The sequence below is a fragment of the Sparus aurata genome, chromosome 9, assembly GCF_900880675.1.
Source record: "Sparus aurata chromosome 9, fSpaAur1.1, whole genome shotgun sequence".
In the NCBI taxonomy this organism is placed as follows: Eukaryota; Metazoa; Chordata; class Actinopteri; order Spariformes; family Sparidae; genus Sparus; species Sparus aurata.
The window spans coordinates 17,259,823-17,268,308 of NC_044195.1; the positions used below are offsets into that span (position 1 = coordinate 17,259,823).

The following is an 8,486-nucleotide window of genomic DNA, read 5'->3' on the forward strand; positions in this document are numbered from 1 at the left end:
AAGGTTTTGCACTTTGGTTTGTGTGTATAACAAACAACATGATTATTAGTGAGCTTCAGAGGATCTCGTAGGTGGGTACTGTTACCTTTGGGCTGAGCTAGATTAGCTATTTACCTATGTTCCCAGTCACTGTACTATGCACAGCTAATCACCTGCTGGCTGTCAGTTGATTTTTATCAAACAGTCATGACAGTAGTATTGATGTTTTCATCCAACCCCAGGCAATTTGTTTAACATACATGTAATGAAGACATTTCACATTAAAAGTGAGCATTTCTGCAGTTAATGTGAACAAAGGCAGAGAACTGTTTGCTTCTGTGTTTGTTAAACTGCTATTTACAGAGTCGGGGCTGAAAGGATTTCTTTCAACTTGGAGATAAGATGGTAATGGGTCACACTCCCCTCCTATCTAGCTGTTTCCTTTGTCTCCCATTGGTATCTACATATGTTGACCTGGTCCGCATAATTGCCTCATTGTATTGCCAGTGGTGACACACTTCAGAGGGGTTCACCCTTCACATGAAAGTTAACACACTCTCCACTGAGGTTATTTGAGTCAACACTTATTTTCAACACATACTCTTTGAAGTCAATTTAACTCACCAAAGGGAGGGATCGGGACATTAGAAATATGTGGTGTGCGAGGAGAAAAAAGGCGAGTTTTGTAGAGCGAATATGAGAGGCATTATGGATCGTCTTAGCTTATTATAGGCAGTTGAAAATGCATTCTTCAAAACATGCTTTTAAATACAGGCTGTGAAATCTCAGATGGCCACAGATCCCACAGGCAACATCAGATCTTTTTGTTCTGAAGACGCTCTCCGCTGATTAATTCAAACATCAAAATAAAACTCTGGTGTTTTCATATGCGAGAGTAAAGCCTCCGACGTCACATGGGGGTTTCAAACCCCATCGGAAGCCTTAAACTCAGAGAGAAGCCAATGTTATGTTTTATTGATTCTTCTTCTGGAGTTCGGAGACAATCATGCGGGTGAATATTTCATTTCTCGCTTTATGTTTGGACTGAGAGCTGTATCCCAGTGTTCAAGGTGTCTCTCCAGACATGTCCCACAGCAGACATAAACAAAGTTATTAGATGAGCAAGACAAGATTCTGAGGGAAATTCAATGCTCTGAGCTTTGGAGGAGCCCTCTGACAGTACGTTCTGGCAATTCAGACTGTCATGCTTCATTGTTCTTTGGGGGGGGGGACGTGTGTTGTTTGACTTTGAATGTTACCATCGAGCTTATGGACTCACCGGTGGTGAGTCTCGCCTTGCATTACTGTGCATGTAAATGAGAATTTATGTTTTGCAATGAGGTGGTACTCCCTGGGTTTTGCATATTGAAGGCAGATCAACTTAAATATGTACAGTAAGTGCAAAGCATTGTAGAAATTTAGGTCATCTTTCACAGGCAGTGAGATTTTCTCTCTTTGTGTGTATATTTAAGAGGAGGCGGTGTTATGTGTGTAAGAGTGTGTGTGTGAGCACACATGGGGGGTTGGGGGTCATATCTGTAAATGCAGCGAGACCATCGCGTCTCATACAATGCAGATGGAGGAGGCGGCTTCCAGCATTTAGTGTTTTCTTGCCACGAGCGTTAATATGGCTGTTTCTGCTCACGCTGTTTTGCTGCAAGCAACACGGTGTTTGAGGCATGTGCTTCACAGGACTGGATGAGGTATAATTATGTAAATTGTATTCAAAGGAATCAGCAATAGCTCATGTGGAATGGATGTGTCAACAAGGTGTCCGCATTCACTGTGAGAATTTGCTAATTAAACATGACACCGTTTCTCTCTCGACACATGGGCACAGTAGGATTTAAAAAAAATGATAATAATACCGTGGTGTGTATCGTGTTGCTGGGTGAAAAAATAATCTCCTCGGAAAAAAATAGGCTTTCATTTTGCCAGTGGAAGTGTAGAGAATTCGCCCTCGAGTTCACTGCAGGACCATTAAACTTTGTACATGTTGTTGACATGTGTGTAATGAAAGTGCCTAAACTTCAAACAGCCTGTCCGCACAGCACAGCAGCCGCCGTGATGCCCTACAACAACACAAAAAGGGATGATTTATTACACTGCTTATTTGTCTGGCACGCTAAATGCTTGAAATCTATTTTACAGCGAGCATAGATAAACTCCTGCGCCTGAAATTCTGAAAAGCGGCGTACCTGAAAAGCAAAGATTAATTCAGTCCATCAGGAAACAAAAACACATTTTCCTCGTTTTTTTATTTTTTCTTATGCAATATCTCTCCCCCTGATGAACCAGCCTGCGCAGACCTTATCTTTCTCTGAACTTATCAACGTGAACAAGACACAGGGGAATAGCCCGAGTTACAGCACTGGCTGTAGTCAAAGCACGTGACGTGGGTGAAGCACTGAGACAATTAATGAAGGAGAGACAAAGTGCTCGGAGAGCTTGTGAATGACACTTGAGCGCGGGCGAGGAGTGAAAAAAAAAAAGAAAAGAGTTTTGAAGTTTTTCTTTTTTGCTCCCCTCCTCTTGCATTCGCCCAAGATGAATTGGCTTTTCAGATTTAAGAAAGTGCATGGCTGAAATACAAAGAGAGGCTCATCTATCAGCCCCTGAATAGTGAGAGAAAATCCTGTGGCTGTGTGGAGGGAGGGGAGGAGAGGGGAGGGGAGGGAGGCAAAGGGGAGGGGGGGTGGGGATGCGTTGTTGGGTCTCTGATTAGACCCTGGGCCAGTTCTACTCAGGGGCTCGGAGCAAAAACATCAATCCTCTCTCCTTCCACTTCAAATCCTTTGAACCACTTGAGACAATTTCTTCACTGTAAGCCCCCTTTTTAAAGATTTTCTTTATCAAGCGCGCCAGCGTACTGTATGTGTCAATGAGCACTCATTGCTGCTTGGTTGTTTATTATGTTAAAATTCTTACTTGACAAAAGCGAGCTCTGGGCGTCAGTAATGGGAGTTGGAATAAAAAAAAAAAAAAAAAAAAAAAAAAAAAAACAAATATCCAGGCTGCACTCCCATCATTCAGAGGTCCAGTTGTGAGTGAGTGAAGCTGCAGAGGAGGAAAAGTGGAGCATTAGAAATGGCTCTCCCAAAAATATGTCAGTCTAAACACAGAAAATACTGATAAAATTCAAAACGCCTGCCAGCCTCCCTTACACACACACACGCACACACACAAAAAGAGCATAAGCAATTACACACGGAGCGGCATTATAGAAAGCTTTTATAATGTTTCCGGGGCGTCAAGATCTTAATTTTTGATGCCGCTTTATGTGCATTCGGAGTGTAAATTGGCCTCCCCAGTTTTCTGAAGTGATAAGAGGTAAACACCAAAAACCAATAACTGTCAGCCGAACGTTAAATCAAACTGACAAGTCTCTTAAAAGGTACAGCCATGAAAAATTAACTGGGGGATTTTTAAGGAGACTTAAAATGTGTGGAGTAGCTCTTTTTTTTTTTCTTTTTCATCCGTCTCGGCTGGCGTGATCTACAATTTTTTTTTTTTTTTACTGCACTGTGACTGACTTTAGTCTAAGCTTGAATACAAACAGTTTGGGTGACATTCAGAACAAAGTGAATTTAAAAGCTCTTTATTGCAGGCGAGATAGTGCCCCTCCTTTTCCGATTTTTTTTATTTGCTACGTGACAGCTCGTGATTATTATTCTCGTATTCCACAGAGGCGAGTCAAAGGAGGTTAACTCAACACGGATACACTGAACTGACTCAGGTCGAAATGGTCACCTTGTCTTCCTGTTATACAGCCTCCGAACATCCTGTCTCTGCACGGCTGATTCTGCGACCCATGAGTGGAGACTTTAAAGATTTTCTGAGCTCAGTCAGTCTCAGCTGTGTCCTGGGTTCAGGGAAACTGTGAGAGAATCAAGTCAAACCCCCGACTGAGTACGAGTGACATTAAATCCTTAATAGTTATTGGTAAGATATTAAGGGATTACAGCACCATGGGATACTGAGACCGAATGGAAAAACTATCTGTCAAACATCCTCCCTCAGATTACCACGTTACATGCTGATGCGTCTAACAGCCCCTTCTTTGCGTGTACCATAAATCTCATCAAAATGTGCATATATGGCAGTTCTGGAAATGCACGCTAAAATTAGAGAAGGGGACAACTTCATTGCCCTGACACATGTAGGTCTTCAGTTGCTCGGCTTTGCTTGGTTTCCAGAGAGCAATCGCACAAAGATTGAGCAAAGGTGCGGCAAACTTAAACATGTCAGCCAATTTCAGACGTGTGAAGCAACAGAGTGCTTCGGCAGCGCCAGCGGCTCATGGCCTCGGGTCCCGGGCTGTCTGAATCTGAAATTCACAGTTCAGAGCACACCCGGAGATGGAGCCGTAGAGATCCTTGATGCCCTGCACAATGAGGCCATTTCATAGTAGATCACGGTAGAATCTTGCTGGTGTTGAAGGGAGAGGAAAAGCATTTTGACAGGCCAATGAAGAATTTATTTGAAATGTCTTGTGGTGTTGAGAAGATTTGCGTACTCTTCAAAAAGCTACAAGGGAAACCATCGGAGGGTGCACAGATAGGAGTTTACACAACTGTTCCTCCAGCCTGGCCTGAGTGCTTTATCAACACATACACCAACCCATATTGAAGATGATCAGTCCTTTATCCACAAAATCTCTTGGTGTTAGTGTTTTTATTTTATTTTTCGCTTGCCTTGAATTGTCAGTTTGATTCAACAAATCACTTTTGACAGTGCGTCCACATAGCCGGAGCGAACTGCACAGATTCCATGGTATCTCGCTGTGCACAGCAGTTTGTATGGAAACATGGAACCAAGTGAGAGACGCCGAACATGAGGGAGCATCAGAGAAAGTGATTTAGGCTGACAACAGAGTTCTCCGCTTGATTTTTGTGGCGACAGGCTGTGACAGTGCTCAGAGAGTACAGGTAGGGAACAACAGTGGAGAATTCTGCTCAGAGTGTTTGTACAAAATATAGTTGTCGCCGAACATAACGTGAAGGGATTATGTGACTCTCAGCCCCCGAGCCCATTTTTTCCTAGTGAAGACAAAAACAGGTCAACATTATCATAAGGCCATTATAGGCCAAATGATTTCCTAAAGCAGCTGCAGCCTTTAGAGAACTATTAAACCACAGGAAATATCGGATTTGTTCTGGACCATTTTTATCTGTGGCTTCGGTGCACCAGTGAGTATTTATGGCACCACGACGAAATTAGTGCCCTTATTCAATGTAATAATAGAAAATATAATGTGGTTGACTGAGACTTGGAAAAGGTATCCTCTGAGAGACAATTTGTGGGATAGCACACATTGTCATCCATGAAGCGAGGAATATGACTGTCTGTCTGTCTGTGATTCGCATATCTCGAGACATGTTCATCTGGTCTACTTCACAGTTGGTAGTTTTGCTGCTAAGGACCCAAGGAAGTGCAGTGTCAAATTTGGTTTAATTTTGTCACATTTATACACATTAATACATTTTGAATAAAGAAAAAGCAAACACAGCTGTTACAGTTAGGCAAAAAAGGACCCATATGCAAGATACCAAGGCAGGCAGTCAGAAAAACAAAAAGCAACCTTTGATGATCTAAAGCTGTAACAAAGGCAGGCAATAAAAATCGGAGCAAAACTAAATACATATTAGAAATCAGGGAGACACAATGAGCCTGGGTGGCAACAGAGGTAAAATAAAAGGAGCTAAATGCAGAACTGGGAAACTGACTTGGAAACACAAGACCGACATGAGGACAAAACAAATGACCTGACCAAGAGATAAGGAAAAGACACAACAAGAAGGAATTGACAAGTAAAACATGACACATGAGTAGAGAACATTCAAAATGAAAAAGAACATGACTGCTACAAAAAACCCAAACCATGACCAGCGCTCTGTGCAGTAGCTGGGGCAAGGCTTCAGTACTCTGGACTCATGGCTCTGCAGATACAAACTGGGCTCACACGTGATCCCTCTCACATGATCTCATGGGGAAGCAGACCTAAAAAAGATGGAGACTGGCATGGCGTAACTACTTGCTGTTGTTACTTTTTGCCAAGGGAAAAAAACAAAAGCAGAAGTATGAGTAGAAAGACACAGTCAACACAGGTTTTTTTCTTTCTCATCAGGTAGAACTGGAGGTGAAACTGTGGAAGTTTCTGTGAACAGTAGTATGCTAGCTAACATTAGCCTCAAGGGCTACAATGCTGAGCATTGCTCGGCAGCCTTGACAGCTGCTCTGTGACAGAGATGTTCTACTATTGTAGAGATAGATCACTCTGATCATTTTGAATGGGAAAATCTGCGACGCCAAAGATGGCGCATATCCCGCCCCTTTTACCAACAGCCAATCACCTGCGTTGTCACAGCCGAACCGGGAAAATTATAGTCCAATCATGTTGTTTCACCAGCGCAAGCGCACAAGTAGTTTTTATGACAGAGACCATCAAAGTCCTTCTAGGTCGCATAACATTTACTGCTTTCAAATCTTTATCTAATTTATAGAGTGAATGATAAGAAATGATGTATGAGACATTATCTGGTCCATACATCAATGGTCAGGTAGAGTAGAGCCAGAGCACAGCAGCCGGCACAGATTCAGCCGTGCAATGGACGTCGGTGTCGTGAATCCGCGCGCATGCGCAGTGGAGTTCTCCCTGTAGGAAAAGAGCATTTTAAACATCATTTCTACGGTAAAGTCGATGTTTTTTGGTTTTTATTTGTATCTTATTTCACTGGCGAGCATGTCTGTATGTTTTTTCCGTCCTGCTATCACGTTAAAGGGTGGATTTGACCATGCCTCCATTCATTTAGATAGGGGTTTGGTCTCTTTGGGCTTTTCGAGGCGTCGCCAAGATGGCCGCCGAGTGGCATGACTTGCCTAGAAGGACTTTGTCTGTGATCTCTCATTGTTATTGTGGTCTGACTCGGAAAGTACCGATGTAATCATTCAGCTTTTACATCCAAAACTGCACTTCCTAAATAGGGCCACTTTTGGCTCCAAAGGTTAGAAAATCCCCCATACAGACACACCCAGGATTACAGGAGAAATTAGTTCTTTTCATAGCCTCATAGGACTCAAAAAAACGGTTTGGGTCACTGGGCTTACAGCTAATTTCCCAATTAAATGTTTTATTTACTTCACTTGTTTAAATTATATTAAAGCTTAAAGTTATGCAGAATTAATCTGAATGACAGTAAGCCACTAGCTGTCTAGCTAGCTTTATGTAATCAGGCCTCATTTAGCCTGTCTCAATTTCACTTCTCTTCTACTCTTTTACCTTTTTTTGGATATGGGGGTTGGCATCAGCCACTGCCCGAGCCAACACATTGAGCTTAACAATGGCTCTTCAGAATCCTGTGGGTGACATCACAGAGACTGCATCCATGTTTTAACAGTCTATGAGCACAATGGTGTTGCACACTGATGTGTTTTTTTTTTTATATAAACGGAGGAATATGTCACAGAGAAACAGGATTTATCAGGCTTTGGGCTACAGAGACAAAAGTTGGAAGGGATTAGTTCACAATGAGAGAAATATATATCATCACCAGACTTATTTTGCAACCTCCAGGGATCCAGCCAGCACTGGCTTCATTAGCCAAGGTTTTGACACATTCATCCCTTTAACTCCTGTCTGCACATGAATACAATTGTGTCAGGTCGGGGTAAAAAGGGAAAACTAAGGAGATATAGGAGTTGGACCCAAACGCAGATAATCAGAGGACAAGAGGCAGCAATGAGGGGAACGAAAGGCGAGCTTTAATAAAACTAAAGCTGAAGTACAAAAACCAAAAGGAGCAAGACCGAAAACAAGACAAAAGCAAAGTAGCAACCAAGAGAGCTAAACAAAGTGCAAACAAAAGGACAAAGTACAAAATCAAAGGTGCAGATTGCAAAACTCAAAATCCAACACATACCATGGGACATGGAAGGAGGCAAGGCAGGAACATGGACAGGCGTAAGAACAGACACTGGCAGAGACAATGAACGGACAAGGAGTGCAGGGGATTCACAGACTAAATACACAGACTAATGACCAGACAAGGAACAGGTGAGGAGAGAGGAGCCCAGGTGAGGTAACGAGAGGGAGGAGCATGGAGGACAAAACACTGACAGACAGAGGGAGACAGACTGCAACTAGGAAAATACACAGGAGAACTTAAAGAACACATGACACAAGAGGGCATGGAAAATCAAAACATGAGACACAAGACACACAACACATGAATACAGAGACATAAACCCAGAGTCATGACAGTACCCCACCCTCAAGGGGCAGCTTCCAGATGCCCCAAAGGAACCCATTACACAGAGACCTAAAGAAGCCGGGAGGGTGGAGGGGGTTCGGGAGGGGTGCCAAAGTCCAAACGACTATGGGAGGAGGAGGAGGGCCAAGGTTGAGGCCCACAGAAGGGTGACGGCGGGGGCGAAGGTTGAGATCCTCAGGAGGTCTGTGGCGAAGACGAAGGTGGTCTGGAGGTCTGTGGCGAAGGCGAAGGTGGTCT

At 43.2% G+C, this 8,486-nt stretch overlaps 1 long non-coding RNA gene across 1 annotated transcript; it reads right to left on the minus strand.

The window, feature by feature from the left end:
- Positions 1-5,570: 5,570 nt before the first annotated feature.
- LOC115587523 (uncharacterized) lies at positions 5,571-7,940 on the minus strand. Its single transcript, XR_003985067.1, has 3 exons — positions 7,899-7,940; positions 6,528-6,634; positions 5,571-6,025 (listed from the first exon to the last, which is right to left on the minus strand). It is a non-coding gene; the product is annotated as an uncharacterized LOC115587523 (long non-coding RNA).
- Between the last annotated feature and the right edge of the window lie 546 nt (positions 7,941-8,486).